This window comes from Periplaneta americana, chromosome 12 (assembly GCF_040183065.1).
Source record: "Periplaneta americana isolate PAMFEO1 chromosome 12, P.americana_PAMFEO1_priV1, whole genome shotgun sequence".
Taxonomy (NCBI): domain Eukaryota; kingdom Metazoa; phylum Arthropoda; class Insecta; order Blattodea; family Blattidae; genus Periplaneta; species Periplaneta americana.
In genome coordinates this window covers 15,731,808-15,758,604 of record NC_091128.1, presented here as the reverse complement: position 1 = coordinate 15,758,604, position 26,797 = coordinate 15,731,808, and positions in this window count along the sequence as shown.

Sequence of the window (26,797 nt, the reverse complement as noted above, 5' to 3'; positions counted from 1 at the left end):
ATAAATCTCGCAAAAACGAAATTTTTTGAAAGATTTTGGTTAGTGGGGAAAATCGAAACCAGTGATATAATACTGTTTGGTCATGTATATTAAACACTCTATGCAAGAATTAGCACAATCGGTTGGAATACAGAGATTTTATTAACGTTTATAGAAAAATCGTGTTTTTACCGGAAGAAATGACGATTTATACAATTGGACGATTTACACAAACAAACCCATTTTCCCCTGCATGCGAACGTGAAATTGTTGTTATATATCGGTGATTCCACACGAATTTAACCCTTTTTTAAGGAATTAGACAAATCACACAGAGTTTGTAAATTTTATTTATATTTATATAGTTATAAATCTCGCAAAAAAGAAATTTTTTTGTAAGATTTTGGTTAGTGGAGAAAATCGAAACCAGAGACATAATACTGTTTAGTCACGTATATTAAACTCTCTGTGAAAGAATTAGCACAATCGGTTGGAATACAGGGAATTTATTAACATTTGTAGAAAAATCGTGTTTTTACCGCAAGAAATGACGATTTTTACTATTGGACGATTTACACATACAAACACATATACCTCTGCATGCGAACGTGAAATTGTTTTAATATATAGGTGATTCCACACGAATTTAACACTTTTTTAAGAAATTAGACAAATCCCACGGAATTTGTATATTTTATTCATAATTATATAGTTATAAATCTCGCAAAAACGAAATTTTTTTAAAGATTTTAGGTAGTGGGGAAAATCGAAACCAGTGATATAATACTGTTTAGTCATGTATATTAAACACTCTGTGAAAGAATTAGCACAATCGGTTGGAATACAGAGATTTTATTAACATTTATAGAAAAATCGTGTTTTTACCCCAAGAAACGACGATTTTTACAATTGGACGATTTACACATAAAACCCATATTCCCCTGCATGCGAACTTGAAAATGTTGTTATATATAGGTGATTCCACACGAATTTAACACTTTTTTAAGAAATTAGACAAATCCCACGGAATTTGTAGATTTTATTCATATTTATATCGTTATAAATCTCGCAAAAACGAAATTTTTTGAAAGATTTTGGTTAGTGGGGAAAATCGAAAACAGTGACATAATACTGTTTAGTCATGTATATTAAACACTCTGAGAAAGAATTACCACAATCGGTTGGAATACAGAGATTTTATTAACATTTATATAAAAATCGTGTTTTTACCGCAAGAAATGACGATTTTTACAATTGGACGATTTACACATACAAACCCATATTCCCCTGCATGCGAACGTGAAATTGTTGTTATATATAGGTGATTCCACACGAATTTAACACTTTTTTAAGAAATTAGACAAATCCCACGGAATTTGTAGATTTTATTCATATTTGTATAGTTATAAATCTCGCAAAAACGAAATATTTTGAAAGATTTTGGTTAGTGGGGAAAATCGAAACCAGTGACATAATACTGTTTAGTCAGGTATATTAAACTCTCTGTGAAAGAATTAGCACAATCGGTTGCAATACAGAGATTTTATTAACATTTATAGAAAAATCGTATTTTTACCGCAAGAAATGACGATTTTTACAATTGAATGATTTACACATACAAACCCATATTCCCCTGCATGCGAACGTGAAATTGTTATTATATATAGGTGATTCCACACGAATTTAACACTTTTTTAAAGAAATTAGACAAATCCCACTTAATTTGTAGATTTTATTCTTAATTATATAGTTATAAATCTCGCAAAAACGAAATTTTTTGAAAAATTTTGGGTAGTGGGGAAAATGGAAACCAGTGATATAATACTGTGTAGTCACATATACTAAACACACTGTGAAAAAATTAGCACAATCGGTTGGAATACAGAGAATTTATTAACATTTATAGAAAAATCGTGTTTTTACCGCAAGAAATGACGATTTATACAATTGGACGCTTTACACAAACAAACCCATTTTCCCCTGCATGCGAACGTGAAATTGTTGTTATATATAGGTGATTCCACACGAATTTAACCCTTTTATAAGGAATTAGACAAATCCCACTGAATTTGTAGATTTTATTCATAATTATATAGTTATAAATTTCGCAAAAACGAATTTTTTTGATAGATTTTGGGTAGTGTGGAAAATCGAAACCAGTGATATAATACTGTTTAGTCATGTATATTAAACACTCTGTGAAAGAATTAGCACAATCGGTGGAATACAGAGATTATATTAACATTTATAGAAAAATCGTGTTTTTACCGCAAGAACGACGATTTTTACAATTGGACAAGTTACCCATACAAACCCATATTCCCCTGCATGCGAACGTGAAATTGTTGTTATATATAGGTGATTCCACACGAATTTAACACTTTTTTAAGAAATTAGACAAATCCCACGGAATTTGTAGATTTTATTCATATTTATATAGTTATAAATCTCGCAAAAACGAAATTTTTTGAAAGATTTTGGTTAGTGGGGAAAATCGAAACCAGTGATATAATACTGTTTGGTCATGTATATTAAACACTCTATGCAAGAATTAGCACAATCGGTTGGAATACAGAGATTTTATTAACGTTTATAGAAAAATCGTGTTTTTACCGGAAGAAATGACGATTTATACAATTGGACGATTTACACAAACAAACCCATTTTCCCCTGCATGCGAACGTGAAATTGTTGTTATATATCGGTGATTCCACACGAATTTAACCCTTTTTTAAGGAATTAGACAAATCACACAGAGTTTGTAAATTTTATTTATATTTATATAGTTATAAATCTCGCAAAAAAGAAATTTTTTTGTAAGATTTTGGTTAGTGGAGAAAATCGAAACCAGAGACATAATACTGTTTAGTCACGTATATTAAACTCTCTGTGAAAGAATTAGCACAATCGGTTGGAATACAGGGAATTTATTAACATTTGTAGAAAAATCGTGTTTTTACCGCAAGAAATGACGATTTTTACTATTGGACGATTTACACATACAAACACATATACCTCTGCATGCGAACGTGAAATTGTTTTAATATATAGGTGATTCCACACGAATTTAACACTTTTTTAAGAAATTAGACAAATCCCACGGAATTTGTATATTTTATTCATAATTATATAGTTATAAATCTCGCAAAAACGAAATTTTTTTAAAGATTTTAGGTAGTGGGGAAAATCGAAACCAGTGATATAATACTGTTTAGTCATGTATATTAAACTCTCTGTGAAAGAATTAGCACAATCGGTTGGAATACAGAGATTTTATTAACATTTATAGAAAAATCGTGTTTTTACCCCAAGAAACGACGATTTTTACAATTGGACGATTTACACATAAAACCCATATTCCCCTGCATGCGAACTTGAAAATGTTGTTATATATAGGTGATTCCACACGAATTTAACACTTTTTTAAGAAATTAGACAAATCCCACGGAATTTGTAGATTTTATTCATATTTATATCGTTATAAATCTCGCAAAAACGAAATTTTTTGAAAGATTTTGGTTAGTGGGGAAAATCGAAAACAGTGACATAATACTGTTTAGTCATGTATATTAAACACTCTGAGAAAGAATTACCACAATCGGTTGGAATACAGAGATTTTATTAACATTTATATAAAAATCGTGTTTTTACCGCAAGAAATGACGATTTTTACAATTGGACGATTTACACATACAAACCCATATTCCCCTGCATGCGAACGTGAAATTGTTGTTATATATAGGTGATTCCACACGAATTTAACACTTTTTTAAGAAATTAGACAAATCCCACGGAATTTGTAGATTTTATTCATATTTGTATAGTTATAAATCTCGCAAAAACGAAATATTTTGAAAGATTTTGGTTAGTGGGGAAAATCGAAACCAGTGACATAATACTGTTTAGTCAGGTATATTAAACTCTCTGTGAAAGAATTAGCACAATCGGTTGCAATACAGAGATTTTATTAACATTTATAGAAAAATCGTATTTTTACCGCAAGAAATGACGATTTTTACAATTGAATGATTTACACATACAAACCCATATTCCCCTGCATGCGAACGTGAAATTGTTATTATATATAGGTGATTCCACACGAATTTAACACTTTTTTAAAGAAATTAGACAAATCCCACTTAATTTGTAGATTTTATTCTTAATTATATAGTTATAAATCTCGCAAAAACGAAATTTTTTGAAAAATTTTGGGTAGTGGGGAAAATGGAAACCAGTGATATAATACTGTGTAGTCACATATACTAAACACACTGTGAAAAAATTAGCACAATCGGTTGGAATACAGAGATTTTATTAACATTTATAGAAAAATCGTGTTTTTGCCGCAAGAAATGACGATTTATACAATTGGACGCTTTACACAAACAAACCCATTTTCCCCAGCATGCGAACGTGAAATTGTTGTTATATATAGGTGATTCCAGACGAATTTAACCCTTTTTTTAAGGAATTAGACAAATCCCACGGAATTTGTAGATTTTATTCATAATTATATAGTTATAAATCTCGCAAAAACGAAATTTTTTGAAAGATTTTGGGTAGTGGGGAAAATCGAAACCAGTGATATAATACTGTTTAGTCATGTATATTAAACACACTGTGAAAGAATTAGCACAATCGGTTGGAATACAGAGATTTTATTAACATTTATAGAAAAATCGTGCTTTTACTGCAAGAACGACGATTTTTACAATTGGACAAGTTACCCATACAAACCCATATTCCCCTGCATGCGAACGTGAAATTGTTGTTATATATAGGTGATTCCACACGAATTTAACCCTTTTATAAGGAATTAGACAAATCCTACTGAATTTGTAGGATTTATTCATAATTATATAGTTATAAATTTCGCAAAAACGAATTTTTTTGATAGATTTTGGGTAGTGTGGAAAATCGAAACCAGTGATATAATACTGTTTAGTCATGTATATTAAACACTCTGTGAAAGAATTAGCACAATCGGTGGAATACAGAGATTATATTAACATTTATAGAAAAATGGTGTTTTTACCGCAAGAACGACGATTTTTACAATTGGACAAGTTACCCATACAAACCCATATTCCCCTGCATGCGAACGTGAAATTGTTGTTATATATAGGTGATTCCACACGAATTTAACACTTTTTTAAGAAATTAGACAAATCCCACGGAATTTGTAGATTTTATTCATATTTATATAGTTATAAATCTCGCAAAAACGAAATTTTTTGAAAGATTTTGGTTAGTGGGGAAAATCGAAACCAGTGATATAATATTGTTTAGTCATGTATATTAAACACTCTATGCAAGAATTAGCACAATCGGTTGGAATACAGAGATTTTATTAACGTTTATAGAAAAATCGTGTTTTTACCGCAAGAAATGACGATTTATACAATTGGACGCTTTACACAAACAAACCCATTTTCCCCTGCATGCGAACGTGAAATTGTTGTTATATATCGGTGATTCCACACGAATTTAACCCTTTTTTAAGGAATTAGACAAATCACACAGAGTTTGTAAATTTTATTTATATTTATATAGTTATAAATCTCCCAAAAACGAAATTTTTTGAAAGAGTTTGGTTAGTGGGGAAAATCGAAACCAGAGACATAATACTGTTTAGTCAAGTATATTAAACTCTCTGTGAAAGAATTAGCACAATCGGTTGGAATACAGGGAATGTATTAACATTTGTAGAAAAATCGTGTTTTTACCGCAAGAAATGACGATTTTTACTATTGGACGATTTACACATACAAACACATATTCCTCTGCATGCGAACGTGAAATTGTTTTAATATATAGGTGATTCCGCCCGAATTTAACACTTTTTTAAGAAATTAGACAAATCCCACGGAATTTGTAAATTTTATTCATAATTGTATAGTTATAAATGTCGCAAAAACGAAATTTTTTTAAAGATTTTAGGTAGTGGGGAAAATCGAAACCAGTGATATAATACTGTTTAGTCATGTATATTAAACACTCTGTGAAAAAATTGGCACAATCGGTTGGAATACAGAGATTTTATTAACATTTATACAAAAATCGTGTTTTTACCCCAAGAAACGACGATTTATACAATTGTACGCTTTACACAAACGAACCCATATTCCCCAGCATGCGAACGTGAAATTGTTGTTATATATAGGTGATTCCACACGAATTTAACACTTTCTTAAGAAATGAGACAAATCCCACGGAATTTGTAGATATTATTCATATTTATATAGTAATAAATCTCGCAAAAACGAAATTTTTTGAAAGATTTTGGTTAGTGGGGAAAATCGAAAACCGTGACATAATACTGTTTAGTCATGTATATTAAACACTGTGTGAAAGAATTACCACCATCGGTTGGAATACAGAGATTTTATTAACATTTATGGAAAAATCGTGTTTTTACCGCAAGAAACGACGATTTTTACAATTGGACGATTTACACATACAAACCCGTATTCCCCTGGATGCGAACGTGAAATTGTTGTTATATATAGGTGATTCCACACGAATTTAACACTTTTTTAAGAAATTAGACAAATCCCACGGAATTTTTAGATTTTATTCATATTTATATAGTTATAAATCTCGCAAAAACGAAATTTTTTGAAAGATTTTGGTTAGTGGGGAAAATCGAAACCAGTGATATAATACTGTTTAGTCACGTATATTAAACTCTCTGTGAAAGAATTAGCACAATCGGTTGGAATACAGAGATATTATTAACATTTATAGAAAAATCGTGTTTTTACCGCAAGAAATGACGATTTTTACAATTGGAAGTTTTACAGATACAAACCCATATTCCCCTGCAACGAACGTAAAATTGTTGTTATATATAGGTGATTCCACACGAATTTGACACTTTTTTAAGAAATTAGACAAATCCCACGGAATTTGTAGATTTTATTCATAATTATATAGTTATAAATCTCGCAAAAACGGAATTTTTTGAAAGATCTTGGGTAGTGGGGAAAATCGAAACCGGTGATATAATACTGTTTAGTCATGTATATTAAACACTCTGTGAAAGAATTAGCACAATCGATTTGAATACAGAGATTTTATTAACATTTATAGAGAAATCGTGTTTTTACCGCAAGAAACGACGATTTTTACAATTCGACAAGTTACACATACAAACCCATATTCCTCAGCATGTGTACGTGAAATTGTTGTTATATATAGGTGATTCCACACGAATTTAAAACTTTTTTAAGAAATTAGACAAATCCCACGGAATTTGTAGATTTTATTCATATTTATATAGTTATAAATCTCGCAAAAACGAAATGTTTTTAAAGATTTTGGATAGTGGGGAAAATGGAAACCAGTGATATAATACTGTTTAGTCATGTATATTAAACACTCTGTGAAAGAATTAGCACAATCGGTTGGAATACAGAGATTTTATTAACGTTTATAGAAAAATCGTGTTTTTACCGCAAGAAACGACGATTTTTACAATTGGACAAGTTACACATACAAACCCATATTCCTCAGCATGCGAACGTGAAATTGTTGTTATATATAGGTGATTCCACACGAACTTAACACTTTTTTAAGAAATTAGACAAATCCCACTTAATTTGTAGATTTTATTCATATTTATATAGTTATAAATCTCGCAAAAACGAAATTTTTTGAAAGATTTTGGTTAGTGGGGAAAATCGAAACCAGTGATATAATACTGTTTAGTCATGTATATTAAACACTCTATGCAAGAATTAGCACAATCGGTTGGAATACAGAGATTCTATTAACGTTTATAAAAAAATCGTGTTTTTACCGCAAGAAATGACGATTTATACATTTGGACGATTTATACAAACAAACCCATTTTCCCCTGCATGCGAACGTGAAATTGTTGTTATATATAGGTGATTCCAGACGAATTTAACCCTTTTTTAAGGAATTAGACAAATCCCACGGAATTTGTAGATTTTATTCATAATTATATAGTTATAAATCTCGCAAAAACGAAATTTTTTGAAAGATTTTGGGTAGTGGGGAAAATCGAAACCAGTGATATAATACTGTTTAGTCATGTATATTAAACACTCTGTGAAAGAATTAGCACAATCGGTTGGAATACAGAGATTTTATTAACATTTATAGAAAAATCGTGTTTTTACTGCAAGAACGACGATTTTTACAATTGGACAAGTTACCCATACAAACCCATATTCCCCTGCATGCGAACGTGAAATTGTTGTTATATATAGGTGATTCCACACGAATTTAACACTTTTTTAAGAAATTAGACAAATCCCACGGAATTTGTAGATTTTATTCATATTTATATAGTTATAAATCTCGCAAAAACGAAATTTTTTGAAAGATTTTGGTTAGTGGGGAAAATCGAAACCAGTGATATAATACTGTTTAGTCATGTATATTAAACACTCTATGCAAGAATTAGCACAATCGGTTGGAATACAGAGATTTTATTAACGTTTATAGAAAAATCGTGTTTTTACCGCAAGAAATGACGATTTATACAATTGGACGCTTTACACAAACAAACCCATTTTCCCCTGCATGCGAACGTGAAATTGTTGTTATATATCGGTGATTCCACACGAATTTAACCCTTTTTTAAGGAATCAGACAAATCACACAGAGTTTGTAAATTTTATTTATATTTATATAGTTATAAATCTCCCAAAAACGAAATTTTTTTAAAGAGTTTGGTTAGTGGGGAAAATCGAAACCAGAGACATAATACTGTTTAGTCAAGTATATTAAACTCTCTGTGAAAGAATTAGCACAATCGGTTGGAATACAGGGAATTTATTAACATTTGTAGAAAAATCGTGTTTTTACCGCAAGAAATGACGATTTTTACTATTGGACGATTTACACATACAAACACATATTCCTCTGCATGCGAACGTGAAATTGTTTTAATATATAGGTGATTCCACACGAATTTAACACTTTTTTAAGAAATTAGACAAATCCCACGGAATTTGTAAATTTTATTCATAATTATATAGTTATAAATGTCGCAAAAACGAAATTTTTTAAAAGATTTTAGGTAGTGGGGAAAATCGAAACCAGTGATATCATACTGTTTAGTCATGTATATTAAACACTCTGTGAAAAAATTAGCACAATCGGTTGGAATACAGAGATTTTATTAACATTTATACAAAAATCGTGTTTTTACCCCAAGAAACGACGATTTATACAATTGTACGCTTTACACAAACGAACCCATATTCCCCTGCATGCGAACGTGAAATTGTTGTTATATATAGGTGATTCCACACGAATTTAACACTTTCTTAAGAAATGAGACAAATCCCACGGAATTTGTAGATATTATTCATATTTATATAGTAATAAATCTCGCAAAAACGAAATTTTTTGAAAGGTTTTTGATTAGTGGGGAAAATCGAAAACCGTGACATAATACTGTTTAGTCATGTATATTAAACACTGTGTGAAAGAATTACCACCATCGGTTGGAATACAGAGATTTTATTAACATTTATGGAAAAATCGTGTTTTTACCGCAAGAAACGACGATTTTTACAATTGGACGATTTACACATACAAACCCGTATTCCCCTGGATGCGAACGTGAAATTGTTGTTATATATAGGTGATTCCACACGAATTTAACACTTTTTTAAGAAATTAGACAAATCCCACGGAATTTTTAGATTTTATTCATATTTATATAGTTATAAATCTCGCAAAAACGAAATTTTTTGAAAGATTTTGGTTAGTGGGGAAAATCGAAACCAGTGATATAATACTGTTTAGTCACGTATATTAAACTCTCTGTGAAAGAATTAGCACAATCGGTTGGAATACAGAGATATTATTAACATTTATAGAAAAATCGTGTTTTTACCGCAAGAAATGACGATTTTTACAATTGGAAGTTTTACAGATACAAACCCATATTCCCCTGCAACGAACGTAAAATTGTTGTTATATATAGGTGATTCCACACGAATTTGACACTTTTTTAAGAAATTAGACAAATCCCACGGAATTTGTAGATTTTATTCATAATTATATAGTTATAAATCTCGCAAAAACGGAATTTTTTGAAAGATCTTGGGTAGTGGGGAAAATCGAAACCGGTGATATAATACTGTTTAGTCATGTATATTAAACACTCTGTGAAAGAATTAGCACAATCGATTTGAATACAGAGATTTTATTAACATTTATAGAGAAATCGTGTTTTTACCGCAAGAAACGACGATTTTTACAATTCGACAAGTTACACATACAAACCCATATTCCTCAGCATGTGTACGTGAAATTGTTGTTATATATAGGTGATTCCACACGAATTTAAAACTTTTTTAAGAAATTAGACAAATCCCACGGAATTTGTAGATTTTATTCATATTTGTATAGTTATAAATCTCGCAAAAACGAAATATTTTGAAAGATTTTGGTTAGTGGGGAAAATCGAAACCAGTGACATAATACTGTTTAGTCACGTATATTAAACTCTCTGTGAAAGAATTAGCACAATCGGTTGCAATACAGAGATTTTATTAACATTTATAGAAAAATCGTATTTTTACCACAAGAAATGACGATTTTTACAATTGAATGATTTACACATACAAACCCATATTCCCCTGCATGCGAACGTGAAATTGTTATTATATATAGGTGATTCCACACGAATTTAGCACTTTTTTAAGAAATTAGACAAATCCCACTTAATTTGTAGATTTTATTCTTAATTATATAGTTATAAATCTCGCAAAAACGAAATTTTTTGAAAAATTTTGGGTAGTGGGGAAAATGGAAACCAGTGATATAATACTGTGTAGTCACATATACTAAACACTCTGTGAAAAAATTAGCACAATCGGTTGGAATACAGAGATTTTATTAACATTTATAGAAAAATCGTGTTTTTACCGCAAGAAATGACGATTTATACAATTGGACGCTTTACACAAACAAACCCATTTTCCCCTGCATGCGAACGTGAAATTGTTGTTATATATAGGTGATTCCAGACGAATTTAACCCTTTTTTAAGGAATTAGACAAATCCCACGGAATTTGTAGATTTTATTCATAATTATATAGTTATAAATCTCGCAAAAACGAAATTTTTTGAAAGATTTTGGGTAGTGGGGAAAATCGAAACCAGTGATATAATACTGTTTAGTCATGTATATTAAACACACTGTGAAAGAATTAGCACAATCGGTTGGAATACAGAGATTTTATTAACATTTATAGAAAAATCGTGTTTTTACTGCAAGAACGACGATTTTTACAATTGGACAAGTTACCCATACAAACCCATATTACACTGCATGCGAACGTGAAATTGTTGTTATATATAGGTGATTCCACACGAATTTAACACTTTTTTAAGAAATTAGACAAATCCCACGGAATTTGTAGATTTTATTCATATTTATATAGTTATAAATCTCGCAAAAACGAAATTTTTTGAAAGATTTTGGTTAGTGGGGAAAATCGAAACCAGTGATATAATACTGTTTAGTCATGTATATTAAACACTCTATGCAAGAATTAGCACAATCGGTTGGAATACAGAGATTTTATTAACGTTTATAGAAAAATCGTGTTTTTACCGCAAGAAACGACGATTTTTACAATTGGACAAGTTACACATACAAACCCATATTCCTCAGCATGCGAACGTGAAATTGTTGTTATATATAGGTGATTCCACACGAACTTAACACTTTTTTAAGAAATTAGACAAATCCCACTTAATTTGTAGATTTTATTCATATTTATATAGTTATAAATCTCGCAAAAACGAAATTTTTTGAAAGATTTTGGTTAGTGGGGAAAATCGAAACCAGTGATATAATACTGTTTAGTCATGTATATTAAACACTCTATGCAAGAATTAGCACAATCGGTTGGAATACAGAGATTGTATTAACGTTTATAAAAAAAATCGTGTTTTTACCACAAGAAATGACGATTTATACATTTGGACGATTTACATAAACAAACCCATTTTCCCCTGCATGCGAACGTGAAATTGTTGTTATATATAGGAGATTCCAGACGAATTTAACCCTTTTTTAAGGAATTAGACAAATCCCACGGAATTTGTAGATTTTATTCATAATTATATAGTTATAAATCTAGCAAAAACGAAATTTTTTGAAAGATTTTGGGTAGTGGGGAAAATCGAAACCAGTGATATAATACAGTTTAGTCATGTATATTAAACACTCTGTGAAAGAATTAGCACAATCGGTTGGAATACAGAGATTTTATTAACATTTATAGAAAAATCGTGTTTTTACTGCAAGAACGACGATTTTTACAATTGGACAAGTTACCCATACAAACCCATATTACCCTGCATGCGAACGTGAAATTGTTGTTATATATAGGTGATTCCACACGAATTTAACACTTTTTTAAGAAATTAGACAAATCCCACGGAATTTGTAGATTTTATTCATATTTATATAGTTATAAATCTCGCAAAAACGAAATTTTTTGAAAGATTTTGGTTAGTGGGGAAAATCGAAACCAGTGATATAATACTGTTTAGTCATGTATATTAAACACTCTATGCAAGAATTAGCACAATCGGTTGGAATACAGAGATTTTATTAACGTTTATAGAAAAATCGTGTTTTTACCGCAAGAAATGACGATTTATACAATTGGACGCTTTACACAAACAAACCCATTTCCCCCTGCATGCGAACGTGAAATTGTTGTTATATATAGGTGATTCCACACGAATTTAACCCTTTTATAAGGAATTAGACAAATCCCACTGAATTTGTAGATTTTATTCATAATTATATAGTTATAAATTTCGCAAAAACGAATTTTTTTGATAGATTTTGGGTAGTGTGGAAAATCGAAACCAGTGATATAATACTGTTTAGTCATGTATATTAAACACTCTGTGAAAGAATTAGCACAATCGGTGGAATACAGAGATTATATTAACATTTATAGAAAAATCGTGTTTTTACCGCAAGAACGACGATTTTTACAATTGGACAAGTTACCCATACAAACCCATATTCCCCTGCATGCGAACGTGAAATTGTTGTTATATATAGGTGATTCCACACGAATTTAACACTTTTTTAAGAAATTAGACAAATCCCACGGAATTTGTAGATTTTATTCATATTTATATAGTTATAAATCTCGCAAAAACGAAATTTTTTGAAAGATTTTGGTTAGTGGGGAAAATCGAAACCAGTGATATAATACTGTTTGGTCATGTATATTAAACACTCTATGCAAGAATTAGCACAATCGGTTGGAATACAGAGATTTTATTAACGTTTATAGAAAAATCGTGTTTTTACCGCAAGAAATGACGATTTATACAATTGGACGCTTTACACAAACAAACCCATTTTCCCCTGCATGCGAACGTGAAATTGTTGTTATATATCGGTGATTCCACACGAATTTAACACTTTTTTAAGGAATTAGACAAATCACACAGAGTTTGTAAATTTTATTTATATTTATATAGTTATAAATCTCGCAAAAACGAAATTTTTTTGTGAGATTTTGGTTAGTGGGGAAAATCGAAACCAGAGACATAATACTGTTTAGTCACGTATATTAAACTCTCTGTGAAAGAATTAGCACAATCGGTTGGAATACAGGGAATTTATTAACATTTGTAGAAAAATCGTGTTTTTACCGCAAGAAATGACGATTTTTACTATTGGACGATTTACACATACAAACACATATACCTCTGCATGCGAACGTGAAATTGTTTTAATATATAGGTGATTCCACACGAATTTAACACTTTTTTAAGAAATTAGACAAATCCCACGGAATTTGTATATTTTATTCATAATTATATAGTTATAAATCTCGCAAAAACGAAATTTCTTTAAAGATTTTAGGTAGTGGGGAAAATCGAAACCAGTGATATAATACTGTTTAGTCATGTATATTAAACACTCTGTGAAAGAATTAGCACAATCGGTTGGAATACAGAGATTTTATTAACATTTATAGAAAAATTGTGTTTTTACCCCAAGAAACGACGATTTTTACAATTGGACGATTTACACATAAAACCCATATTCCCCTGCATGCGAACTTGAAAATGTTGTAATATATAGGTGATTCCACACGAATTTAACACTTTTTTAGAAATTAGACAAATCCCACGGAATTTGTAGATTTTATTCATATTTATATCGTTATAAATCTCGCAAAAACGAAATTTTTTGAAAGATTTTGGTTAGTGGGGAAAATCGAAAACAGTGACATAATACTGTTTAGTCATGTATATTAAACACTCTGAGAAAGAATTACCACAATCGGTTGGAATACAGAGATTTTATTAACATTTATATAAAAATCGTGTTTTTACCGCAAGAAATGACGATTTTTACAATTGGACGATTTACACATACAAACCCATATTCCCCTGCATGCGAACGTGAAATTGTTGTTATATATAGGTGATTCCACACGAATTTAACACTTTTTTAAGAAATTAGACAAATCCCACGGAATTTGTAGATTTTATTCATATTTGTATAGTTATAAATCTCGCAAAAACGAAATATTTTGAAAGATTTTGGTTAGTGGGGAAAATCGAAACCAGTGACATAATACTGTTTAGTCAGGTATATTAAACTCTCTGTGAAAGAATTAGCACAATCGGTTGCAATACAGAGATTTTATTAACATTTATAGAAAAATCGTGTTTTTACCGCAAGAAATGACGATTTTTACAATTGAATGATTTACACATACAAACCCATATTCCCCTGCATGCGAACGTGAAATTGTTATTATATATAGGTGATTCCACACGAATTTAACACTTTTTAAAAAATTAGACAAATCCCACTTAATTTGTAGATTTTATTCTTAATTATATAGTTATAAATCTCGCAAAAACGAAATTTTTTGAAAAATTTTGGGTAGTGGGGAAAATGGAAACCAGTGATATAATACTGTGTAGTCACATATACTAAACACTCTGTGAAAAAATTAGCACAATCGGTTGGAATACAGAGATTTTATTAACATTTATAGAAAAATCGTGTTTTTCCGCAAGAAATGACGATTTATACAATTGGACGCTTTACACAAACAAACCCATTTTCCCCTGCATGCGAACGTGAAATTGTTGTTATATATAGGTGATTCCAGACGAATTTAACCCTTTTTTAAGGAATTAGACAAATCCCACGGAATTTGTAGATTTTATTCATAATTATATAGTTATAAATCTCGCAAAAACGAAATTTTTTGAAAGATTTTGGGTAGTGGGGAAAATCGAAACCAGTGATATAATACTGTTTAGTCATGTATATTAAACACACTGTGAAAGAATTAGCACAATCGGTTGGAATACAGAGATTTTATTAACATTTATAGAAAAATCGTGTTTTTACTGCAAGAACGACGATTTTTACAATTGGACAAGTTACCCATACAAACCCATATTACCCTGCATGCGAACGTGAAATTGTTGTTATATATAGGTGATTCCACACGAATTTAACACTTTTTTAAGAAATTAGACAAATCCCACGGAATTTGTAGATTTTATTCATATTTATATAGTTATAAATCTCGCAAAAACGAAATTATTTGAAAGATTTTGGTTAGTGGGGAAAATCGAAACCAGTGATATAATACTGTTTAGTCATGTATATTAAACACTCTATGCAAGAATTAGCACAATCGGTTGGAATACAGAGATTTTATTAACGTTTATATAAAAATCGTGTTTTTACCGCAAGAAACGACGATTTTTACAATTGGACAAGTTACACATACAAACCCATATTCCTCAGCATGCGAACGTGAAATTGTTGTTATATATAGGTGATTCCACACGAACTTAACATTTTTTTAAGAAATTAGACAAATCCCACTTAATTTGTAGATTTTATTCATATTTATATAGTTATAAATCTCGCAAAAACGAAATTTTTTGAAAGATTTTGGTTAGTGGGGAAAATCGAAACCAGTGATATAATACTGTTTAGTCATGTATATTAAACACTCTATGCAAGAATTAGCACAATCGGTTGGAATACAGAGATTCTATTAACGTTTATAAAAAAATCGTGTTTTTACCACAAGAAATGACGATTTACACATTTGGACGATTTACACAAACAAACCCATTTTCCCCTGCATGCGAACGTGAAATTGTTGTTATATATAGGTGATTCCAGACGAATTTAACCCTTTTTTAAGGAATTAGACAAATCCCACGGAATTTGTAGATTTTATTCATAATTATATAGTTATAAATCTCGCAAAAACGAAATTTTTTGAAAGATTTTGGGTAGTGGGGAAAATCGAAACCAGTGATATAATACTGTTTAGTCATGTATATTAAACACTCTGTGAAAGAATTAGCACAATCGGTTGGAATACAGAGATTTTATTAACATTTATAGAAAAATCGTGTTTTTACTGCAAGAACGACGATTTTTACAATTGGACAAGTTACCCATACAAACCCATATTACCCTGCATGCGAACGTCAAATTGTTGTTATATATAGGTGATTCCACACGAATTTAACACTTTTTTAAGAAATTAGACAAATCCCACGGAATTTGTAGATTTTATTCATATTTATATAGTTATAAATCTCGCAAAAACGAAATTTTTTGAAAGATTTTGGTTAGTGGGGAAAATCGAAACCAGTGATATAATACTGTTTAGTCATGTATATTAAACACTCTATGCAAGAATTAGCACAATCGGTTGGAATACAGAGATTTTATTAACGTTTATAGAAAAATCGTGTTTTTACCGCAAGAAATGACGATTTATACAATTGGACGCTTTACACAAACAAACCCATTTTCCCCTGCATGCGAACGTGAAATTGTTGTTATATATAGGTGATTCCACACGAATTTAACACTTTTATAAGGAATTAGACAAATCCCACTGAATTTGTAGATTTTATTCATAATTATATAGTTATAAATTTCGCAAAAACGAATTTTTTTGATAGATTTTGGGTAGTGTGGAAAATCGAAACCAGTGATATAATACTGTTTAGTCATGTATATTAAACACTCTGTGAAAGAATTAGCACAATCGGTGGAATACAGAGATTATATTAACATTTATAGAAAAATCGTGTTTTTACCGCAAGAACGACGATTTTTACAATTGGACAAGTTACCCATACAAACCCATATTCCCCTGCATGCGAACGTGAAATTGTTGTTATATATAGGTGATTCCACACGAATTTAACACTTTTTTAAGAAATTAGACAAATCCCACGGAATTTGTAGATTTTATTCATATTTATATAGTTATAAATCTCGCAAAAACGAAATTTTTTGAAAGATTTTGGTTAGTGGGGAAAATCGAAACCAGTGATATAATACTGTTTGGTCATGTATATTAAACACTCTATGCAAGAATTAGCACAATCGGTTGGAATACGGAGATTTTATTAACGTTTATAGAAAAATCGTGTTTTTACCGCAAGAAATGACGATTTATACAATTGGACGCTTTACACAAACAAACCCATTTTCCCCTGCATGCGAACGTGAAATTGTTGTTATATATCGGTGATTCCACACGAATTTAACACTTTTTTAAGGAATTAGACAAATCACACAGAGTTTGTAAATTTTATTTATATTTATATAGTTATAAATCTCGCAAAAACGAAATTTTTTTGTAAGATTTTGGTTAGTGGGGAAAATCGAAACCAGAGACATAATACTGTTTAGTCACGTATATTAAACTCTCTATGAAAGAATTAGCACAATCGGTTGGAATACAGGGAATTTATTAACATTCGTAGAAAAATCGTGTTTTTACCGCAAGAAATGACGATTTTTACTATTGGACGATTTACACATACAAACACATATACCTCTGCATGCGAACGTGAAATTGTTTTAATATATAGGTGATTCCACACGAATTTAACACTTTTTTAAGAAATTAGACAAATCCCACGGAATTTGTATATTTTATTCATAATTATATAGTTATAAATCTCGCAAAAACGAAATTTTTTTAAAGATTTTAGGTAGTGGGGAAAATCGAAACCAGTGATATAATACTGTTTAGTCATGTATATTAAACACTCTGTGAAAGAATTAGCACAATCGGTTGGAATACAGAGATTTTATTAACATTTATAGAAAAATCGTGTTTTTACCCCAAGAAACGACGATTTTTACAATTGGACGATTTACACATAAAACCCATATTCCCCTGCATGCGAACTTGAAAATGTTGTTATATATAGGTGATTCCACACGAATTTAACACTTTTTTAAGAAATTAGACAAATCCCACGGAATTTGTAGATTTTATTCATATTTATATCGTTATAAATCTCGCAAAAACGAAATTTTTTGAAAGATTTTGGTTAGTGGGGAAAATCGAAAACAGTGACATAATACTGTTTAGTCATGTATATTAAACACTCTGAGAAAGAATTACCACAATCGGTTGGAATACAGAGATTTTATTAACATTTATATAAAAATCGTGTTTTTACCGCAAGAAATGACGATTTTTACAATTGGACGTTTTACACATACAAACCCATATTCCCCTGCATGCGAACGTGAAATTGTTGTTATATATAGGTGATTCCACACGAATTTAACACTTTTTTAAGAAATTAGACAAATCCCACGGAATTTGTAGATTTTATTCATATTTGTATAGTTATAAATCTCGCAAAAACGAAATATTTTGAAAGATTTTGGTTAGTGGGGAAAATCGAAACCAGTGACATAATACTGTTTAGTCAGGTATATTAAACTCTCTGTGAAAGAATTAGCACAATCGGTTGCAATACAGAGATTTTATTAACATTTATAGAAAAATCGTATTTTTACCGCAAGAAATGACGATTTTTACAATTGAATGATTTACACATACAAACCCATATTCCCCTGCATGCGAACGTGAAATTGTTATTATATATAAGTGATTCCACACGAATTTAACACTTTTTTAAGAAATTAGACAAATCCCACTTAATTTGTAGATTTTATTCTTAATTATATAGTTATAAATCTCGCAAAAACGAAATTTTTTGAAAAATTTTGGGTAGTGGGGAAAATGGAAACCAGTGATATAATACTGTGTAGTCACATATACTAAACACACTGTGAAAAAATTAGCACAATCGGTTGGAATACAGAGATTTTATTAACATTTATAGAAAAATCGTGTTTTTACCGCAAGAAATGACGATTTATACAATTGGACGCTTTACACAAACAAACCCATTTTCCCCTGCATGCGAACGTGAAATTGTTGTTATATATAGGTGATTCCAGACGAATTTAACCCTTTTTTAAGGAATTAGACAAATCCCACGGAATTTGTAGATTTTATTTATAATTATATAGTTATAAATCTCGCAAAAACGAAATTTTTTGAAAGATTTTGGGTAGTGGGGAAAATCGAAACCAGTGATATAATACTGTTTAGTCATGTATATTAAACACACTGTGAAAGAATTAGCACAATCGGTTGGAATACAGAGATTTTATTAACATTTATAAAAAAATCGTGTTTTTACTGCAAGAACGACGATTTTTACAATTGGACAAGTTACCCATACAAACCCATATTACCCTGCATGCGAACGTGAAATTGTTGTTATATATAGGTGATTCCACACGAATTTAACACTTTTTTAAGAAATTAGACAAATCCCACGGAATTTGTAGATTTTATTCATATTTATATAGTTATAAATCTCGGAAAAACGAAATTTTTTGAAAGATTTTGGTTAGTGGGGAAAATCGAAACCAGTGATATAATACTGTTTAGTCATGTATATTAAACACTCTATGCAAGAATTAGCACAATCGGTTGGAATACAGAGATTTTATTAACGTTTATAGAAAAATCGTGTTTTTACCGCAAGAAATGACGATTTATACAATTGGCCGCTTTACACAAACAAACCCATTTTCCCCTGCATGCGAACGTGAAATTGTTGTTATATATAGGTGATTCCACACGAATTTAACCCTTTTATAAGGAATTAGACAAATCCTACTGAATTTGTAGAATTTATTCATAATTATATTGTTATAAATTTCGCAAAAACGAATTTTTTTGATAGATTTTGTGTAGTGTGGAAAATCGAAACCAGTGATATAATACTGTTTAGTCATGTATATTAAACACTCTGTGAAAGAATTAGCACAATCGGTGGAATACAGAGATTATATTAACAATTATAGAAAAATCGTGTTTTTACCGCAAGAACGACGATTTTTAACAATTGGACAAGTTACCCATACAAACCCATATTCCCCTGCATGCGAACGTGAAATTGTTGTTATATATAGGTGATTCCACACGAATTTAACACTTTTTTAAGAAATTAGACAAATCCCACGGAATTTGTAGATTTTATTCATATTTATATAGTTATAAATCTCGCAAAAACGAAATTTTTTGAAAGATTTTGGTTAGTGGGCAAAATCGAAACCAGTGATATAATACTGTTTAGTCATGTATATTAAACACTCTATGCAAGAATTAGCACAATCGGTTGGAATACAGAGATTTTATTAACGTTTATAGAAAAATCGTGTTTTTACCGCAAGAAATGACGATTTATACAATTGGACGCTTTACACAAACAAACCCATTTTCCCCTGCATGCGAACGTGAAATTGTTGTTATATATCGGTGATTCCACACGAATTTAACCCTTTTTTAAGGAATTAGACAAATCACACAGAGTTTGTAAATTTTATTTTTTATTTATATAGTTATAAATCTCCCAAAAACGAAATTTTTTGAAAGATTTTGGTTAGTGGGGAAAATCGAAACCAGAGACATAATACTGTTTAGTCAAGTATATTAAACTCTCTGTGAAAGAATTAGCACAATCGGTTGGAATACAGGGAATTTATTAACATTTGTTGAAAAATCGTGTTTTTACCGCAAGAAATGACGATTTTTACTATTGGACGATTTACACATACAAACACATATTCCTCTGCATGCGAACGTGAAATTGTTTTAATATATAGGTGATTCCACACGAATTTAACACTTTTTTAAGAAATTAGACAAATCCCACGGAATTTGTAAATTTTATTCATAATTATATAGTTATAAATCTCGCAAAAACGAAATTTTTTTAAAGATTTTAGGTAGTGGGGAAAATCGAAACCAGTGATATAATACTGTTTAGTCATGTATATTAAACACTCTGTGAAAAAATTAGCACAATCGGTTGGAATACAGAGATTTTATTAACATTTATACAAAAATCGTGTTTTTACCCCAAGAAACGACGATTTTTACAATTGGACGATTTACACATAAAACCCATATTCCCCTGCATGCGAACGTGAAAATGTTGTTATATATAGGTGATTCCACACGAATTTAACACTTTTTTAAGAAATTAGACAAATCCCACGGAATTTGTAGATTTTATTCATATTTATATAGTTATAAATCTCGCAAAAACGAAATTTTTTGAAAGATTTTGGTTAGTGGGGAAAATCGAAACCAGTGATATAATACTGTTTAGTCATGTATATTAAACACTCTATGCAAGAATTAGCACAATCGGTTGGAATACAGAGATTCTATTAACGTTTATAAAAAAATCGTGTTTTTACCGCAAGAAATGACGATTTATACAATTGGACGTTTTACACAAACAAACCCATTTTCCCCTGCATGCGAACGTGAAATTGTTGTTATATATAGGTGATTCCAGACGAATTTAACCCTTTTTTAAGGAATTAGACAAATCCCACGGAATTTGTAGATTTTATTCATAATTATATAGTTATAAATCTCGCAAAAACGAAATTTTTTGAAAGATTTTGGGTAGTGGGGAAAATCGAAACCAGTGATATAATACTGTTTAGTCATGTATATTAAACACTCTGTGAAAGAATTAGCACAATCGGTTGGAATACAGAGATTTTATTAACATTTATAGAAAAATCGTGTTTTTACTGCAAGAACGACGATTTTTACAATTGGACAAGTTACCCATACAAACCCATATTCCCCTGCATGCGAACGTGAAATTGTTGTTATATATAGGTGATTCCACACGAATTTAACACTTTTTTAAGAAATTAGACAAATCCCACGGAATTTGTAGATTTTATTCATATTTATATAGTTATAAATCTCGCAAAAACGAAATTTTTTGAAAGATTTTGGTTAGTGGGGAAAATCGAAACCAGTGATATAATACTGTTTAGTCATGTATATTAAACACTCTATGCAAGAATTAGCACAATCGGTTGGAATACAGAGATTTTATTAACGTTTATAGAAAAATCGTGTTTTTACCGCAAGAAATGACGATTTATACAATTGGACGCTTTACACAAACAAACCCATTTTCCCCTGCATGCGAACGTGAAATTTTTGTTATATATAGGTGATTCCACACGAATTTAACCCTTTTATAAGGAATTAGACAAATCCCACTGAATTTGTAGATTTTATTCATAATTATATAGTTATAAATTTCGCAAAAACGAATTTTTTTGATAGATTTTGGGAAGTGTGGAAAATCGAAACCAGTGATATAATACTGTTTAGTCATGTATATTAAACACTCTGTGAAAGAATTAGCACAATCGGTGGAATACAGAGATTATATTAACATTTATAGAAAAATCGTGTTTTTACCGCAAGAACGACGATTTTTACAATTGGACAAGTTACCCATACAAACCCATATTCCCCTGCATGCGAACGTGAAATTTTTGTTATATATAGGTGATTCCACACGAATTTAACCCTTTTATAAGGAATTAGACAAATCCCACTGAATTTGTAGATTTTATTCATAATTATATAGTTATAAATCTCGCAAAAACGAAATTTTTTGAAAGATTTTGGTTAGTGGGGAAAATCGAAACCAGAGACATAATACTGTTTAGTCACGTGTATTAAACTCTCTGTGAAAGAATTAGCACAATCGGTTGGAATACAGGGAATTTATTAACATTTGTAGAAAAATCGTGTTTTTACCGCAAGAAATGACGATTTTTACTATTGGACGATTTACACATACAAACACATATACCTCTGCATGCGAACGTGAAATTGTTTTAATATATAGGTGATTCCACACGAATTTAACACTTTTTTAAGAAATTAGACAAATCCCACGGAATTTGTATATTTTATTCATAATTATATAGTTATAAATCTCGCAAAAACGAAATTTTTTTAAAGATTTTAGGTAGTGGGGAAAATCGAAACCAGTGACATAATACTGTTTAGTCATGTATATTAAACACTCTGAGAAAGAATTACCACAATCGTTTGGAATACAGAGATTTTATTAACATTTATATAAAAATCGTGTTTTTACCGCAAGAAATGACGATTTTTACAATTGGACGATTTACACATACAAACCCATATTCCCCTGCATGCGAACGTGAAATTGTTGTTATATATAGGTGATTCCACACGAATTTAACCCTTTTTTAAGAAATTAGACAAATCCCACAGAATTTGTAGATTTTATTCATATTTGTATAGTTATAAATCTCGCAAAAACGAAATATTTTGAAAGATTTTGGTTAGTGGGGAAAATCGAAACCAGTGACATAATACTGTTTAGTCACGTATATTAAACTCTCTGTGAAAGAATTAGCACAATCGGTTGCAATACAGAGATTTTATTAACATTTATAGAAAAATCGTATTTTTACCGCAAGAAATGACGATTTTTACAATTGAATGATTTACACATACAAAGCCATATTCCCCTGCACTCGAACGTGAAATTGTTATTATATATAGGTGATTCCACACGAATTTAACATTTTTTTAAAGAAATTAGACAAATCCCACTTAATTTGTAGATTTTATTCTTAATTACATAGTTATAAATCTCGCAAAAACGAAATTTTTTGAAAAATTTTGGGTAGTGGGGAAAATGGAAACCAGTGATATAATACTGTGTAGTCACATATACTAAACACTCTGTGAAAAAATTAGCACAATCGGTTGGAATACAGAGATTTTATTAACATTTATAGAAAAATCGTGTTTTTACCGCAAGAAATGACGATTTATACAATTGGACGCTTTACACAAACAAACCCATTTTCCCCTGCATGCGAACGTGAAATTGTTGTTATATATAGGTGATTCCAGACGAATTTAACCCTTTTTTAAGGAATTAGACAAATCCCACGGAATTTGTAGATTTTATTCATAATTATATAGTTATAAATCTCGCAAAAACGAAATTTTTTGAAAGATTTTGGGTAGTGGGGAAAATCGAAACCAGTGATATAATACTGTTTAGTCATGTATATTAAACACACTGTGAAAGAATTAGCACAATCGGTTGGAATACAGAGATTTTATTAACATTTATAGAAAAATCGTGTTTTTACTGCAAGAACGACGATTTTTACAATTGGACAAGTTACCCATACAAACCCATATTACCCTGCATGCGAACGTGAAATTGTTGTTATATATAGGTGATTCCACACGAATTTAACACTTTTTTAAGAAATTAGACAAATCCCACGGAATTTGTAGATTTTATTCTTATTTATATAGTTATAAATCTCGCAAAAACGAAATTTTTTGAAAGATTTTGGTTAGTGGGGAAAATCGAAACCAGTGATATAATACTGTTTAGTCATGTATATTAAACACTCTATGCAAGAATTAGCACAATCGGTTGGAATACAGAGATTTTATTAACGTTTATAGAAAAATCGTGTTTTTACCGCAAGAAATGACGATTTATACAATTGGCCGCTTTACACAAACAAACCCATTTTCCCCTGCATGCGAACGTGAAATTGTTGTTATATATCGGTGATTCCACACGAATTTAACCCTTTTATAAGGAATTAGACAAATCCTACTGAATTTGTAGAATTTATTCATAATTATATAGTTATAAATTTCGCAAAAACGAATTTTTTTGATAGATTTTGGGTAGTGTGGAAAATCGAAACCAGTGATATAATACTGTTTAGTCATGTATATTAAACACTCTGTGAAAGAATTAGCACAATCGGTGGAATACAGAGATTATATTAACATTTATAGAAAAATCGTGTTTTTACCGCAAGAACGACGATTTTTACAAATGGACAACTTACCCATACAAACCCATATTCCCCTGCATGCGAACGTGAAATTGTTGTTATATATAGGTGATTCCACACGAATTTAACACTTTTTTAAGAAATTAGACAAATCCCACGGAATTTGTAGATTTTATTCATATTTATATAGTTATAAATCTCGCAAAACGAAATTTTTTGAAAGATTTTGGTTAGTGGGCAAAATCGAAACCAGTGATATAATACTGTTTAGTCATGTATATTAAACACTCTGTGCAAGAATTAGCACAATCGGTTGGAATACAGAGATTTTATTAACGTTTATAGAAAAATCGTGTTTTTACCGCAAGAAATGACGATTTATACAATTGGACGCTTTACACAAACAAACCCATTTTCCCCTGCATGCGAACGTGAAATTGTTGTTATATATCGGTGATTCCACACGAATTTAACCCTTTTTTAAGGAATTAGACAAATCACACAGAGTTTGTAAATTTTATTTATATTTATATAGTTATAAATCTCCCAAAAACGAAATTCTTTGAAAGATTTTGGTTAGTGGGGAAAATCGAAACCAGAGACATAATACTGTTTAGTCAAGTATATTAAACTCTCTGTGAAGGAATTAGCACAATCGGTTGGAATACAGGGAATTTATTAACATTTGTAGAAAAATCGTGTTTTTACCGCAAGAAATGACGATTTTTACTATTGGACGATTTACACATACAAACACATATTCCTCTGCATGCGAACGTGAAATTGTTTTAATATATAGGTGATTCCACACGAATTTAACACTTTTTTAAGAAATTAGACAAATCCCACGGAATTTGTAAATTTTATTCATAATTATATAGTTATAAATCTCGCAAAAACGAAATTTTTTTAAAGATTTTAGGTAGTGGGGAAAATCGAAACCAGTGATATAATACTGTTTAGTCATGTATATTAAACACTCTGTGAAAAAATTAGCACAATCGGTTGGAATAAAGAGATTTTATTAACATTTACACAAAAATCGTGTTTTTACCCCAAGAAACGACGATTTTTACAATTGGACGATTTACACATAAAACCCATATTCCCCTGCATGCGAACGTGAAAATGTTGTTATATATAGGTGATTCCACACGAATTTAACACTTTTTTAAGAAATTAGACAAATCCCACGGAATTTGTAGATTTTATTCATATTTATATAGTTATAAATCTCGCAAAAACGAAATTTTTTGAAAGATTTTGGTTAGTGGGGAAAATCGAAAACAGTGACATAATACTGTTTAGTCATGTATATTAAACACTCTGAGAAAGAATTACCACAATCGGTTGGAATACAGAGATTTTATTAACATTTATATAAAAATCGTGTTTTTTTCCCGCAAGAAATGACGATTTTTACAATTGGACGATTTACACATACAAACCCATATTCCCCTGCATGCGAACGTGAAATTGTTGTTATATATAGGTGATTCCACACGAATTTAACACTTTTTTAAGAAATTAGACAAATCCCACGGAATTTGTAGATTTTATTCATATTTGTATAGTTATAAATCTCGCAAAAACGAAATATTTTGAAAGATTTTGGTTAGTGGGGAAAATCGAAACCAGTGACATAATACTGTTTAGTCACGTATATTAAACTCTCTGTGAAAGAATTAGCACAATCAGTTGCAATAAAGAGATTTTATTAACATTTATAGAAAAATCGTATTTTTACCGCAA